The sequence below is a fragment of the Hibiscus syriacus genome, unplaced genomic scaffold, assembly GCF_006381635.1.
Source record: "Hibiscus syriacus cultivar Baekdansim isolate YM2019G1 unplaced genomic scaffold, ASM638163v2 tig00002866_pilon, whole genome shotgun sequence".
Classification (NCBI taxonomy): Eukaryota; Viridiplantae; Streptophyta; class Magnoliopsida; order Malvales; family Malvaceae; genus Hibiscus; species Hibiscus syriacus.
In genome coordinates this window covers 45,072-47,402 of record NW_024061950.1, presented here as the reverse complement: position 1 = coordinate 47,402, position 2,331 = coordinate 45,072, and the positions used below count along the sequence as shown (strand labels likewise).

The window sequence follows — 2,331 nt, the reverse complement described above, 5'->3', positions numbered from 1 at the left end:
CTTGAAAAACAAAACTCAACATTCATAAAAAAAATCCTCTCTTTTCTCTTTTTATCACCCATCCTTGGTTTCCACTTGAAAGAAAAATGGGTTCTTGTTCTAATGTTGTTTCGATGTCTTTAATGGCTTGTTTGGTCTGAACTCCTTGGTATCCGTCGCTACGGTGGCGACTTTTACCAGGATTTCGACCTGACATGGGGTGACAGAAGGGCAAGATTTTTAACGGCGGTAAGCTCTTGTCCTTGTCCTTGGACAGGGTTTCGGGGTCTGGTTTTCAGTCCAAGAAAGAGTATTTGTTCGGGAGATCGACATGCAGCTCAAGCTCGTCTCCGGCAACTCCGCTGGCACGGTCACGGCTTTACGTAAGTTGACATTACTGTTGGAACTCGAGAATGAATTCGAATATTACTATATGTAAATCTTTTTTTTTGGGTTGCAGTTGTCTTCTCAAGGGCCACCCACGATGAGATCGACTTCGAATTCTTGGGGAATCTTAGTGGTGACCCCTACATATTGCACACAATGTGTACACACAAGGCAAAGGGAACAGAGAAACAATTTATCTATGGTTTGACCCGTCAAGGAACTTCCACACCTATTCCATCATTTGGAAGCCACAGCACATCATGTAAGAGCATCAATTGTCTTCCAATTTGTCTAAACAAAACACAACTAATAAACAAATCTTTGTTGTTGTTCTGTTTTGTCAGATTCTTGGTGGACAACACTCCCATCCGAGTGTTCAAAAACGCCGAGGCGATCGGAGTGCCGTTCCCCAAGAGCCAGCCCATGAGGATCTACTCGAGCTTGTGGAACGCCGACGATTGGGCCACGAGGGGCGGGTTGGTGAAGACCGATTGGACGAAGGCACCCTTCACCGCATACTACCGGAACTTCAATGCCAACAAGGCTTGTGTTTGGTCGGGGACAGGTTCGTCTTGCGGCAAGACGAACTCGGTCTCCGACGGTGCTTGGGAAACGACCGAGCTCGATGCCCCCGGGAGGCGGAGATTGAGATGGGTTTCAAAAATACTTCATGATTTACAACTATTGCACCGATTTGAAGCGTTTCCCTCAGGGTGTTCCCCCCGAGTGTAAACGGAGGGCCTAAAAGGAACTTTTGTCATATTCTTTTATGTTTTCTTCTACGTGATCAAGTTGAACTCAACTTGATGCTTGGGGGTCGAATAAGTTATTAATATTCTTTGTTTTCATCCATCTTTTTTTTTCCTTTCAATTTCTGGTTCTAATTTAATGATTTTGTGGTGTTGAAAATAGCTGTAAATCCTCTGTTTCTGGTAATAAATTCTTCATGCTTCGAATATCAAAATAGCTGTTCTTTAATGGGGGCATATGGAAGCATGTTGAAAAGGCAATTCTTCCCCTGGCACATAGGTAATCTTCCGTGACAAATGCATGCTACACTTTGATCACATTTCCTCTGTATAGAAAAATCGAACATAATCTCAAACGATTATTATATCACAACACATTCAGTAGATTAACGTACAACTTAAATTACCATCAATTTTTTAACGAAATAGGACGAGTTAAAAATACAATAAATAGTCGGGTGATCATTTTGTAACTTTTAATAATTAAAAGATTAAAAAAAGCGTCTTACAATCAGATATCATTTATAACTTTTAATAGTCGAAATACTCAATAAAACAATATTCTATAATCGATGGATCATTTATGTATCTTATCCTAAAATTTATTAACTTTATTATAATTAATTGATTTAGTTGTAACAATAATATAAAGGGTAAATATAGTTCATTGATTATAGGTTTGTATTTTGTTAAATTTCTCGACTATTATAAATTATAAAATGATCTCTTAATTATAAGCATGTTTTGTTGAGTATGCTAACTATTAGAAGTTATAAATGACCATCGACTATTTATATCTTTCAAACTCATTATTTCCTATTAAAATTAAAGATTGTTCGAGTTGGCTTAACCCACATACCAATATATGATAAAATTTTATAAAATTTATTAATATCATTGTTGCTTTCAAGCATTGAATCGATAATATAATCTTTTAAGCATTAACTAAAAAATATAATATAAATGAAGAATCGATCTATAAAATACAACTCAAACAATTACGAGATATTATACTTAGAAGAGGCATGGCATGACAAGTGTCAAAAGAAGGTGGTACAAATAATGGGCAAATTTATGGAAGTAGAGAGTCAGAGCCTGTGAAAGGATAAGGGTTTCCTGTCCCAAGGGAAGTGAAGTGAAGAGGATGGCCATGGCCATGCCGATGCATGCATCAACTTTATAAAATATACATTACAAGTCCTTCACCCACACTGCA

The 2,331-nt window shown here is 37.6% G+C and overlaps 1 long non-coding RNA gene across 1 annotated transcript; it reads left to right on the top strand.

The window, feature by feature from the left end:
* The first annotated feature begins 556 nt into the window (after positions 1-556).
* Positions 557-1,330, top strand: LOC120160588. The gene is made up of 2 exons (XR_005519444.1): positions 557-628; positions 711-1,330. It is a non-coding gene; the product is annotated as an uncharacterized LOC120160588 (long non-coding RNA).
* The last annotated feature ends 1,001 nt before the right edge of the window (positions 1,331-2,331 follow it).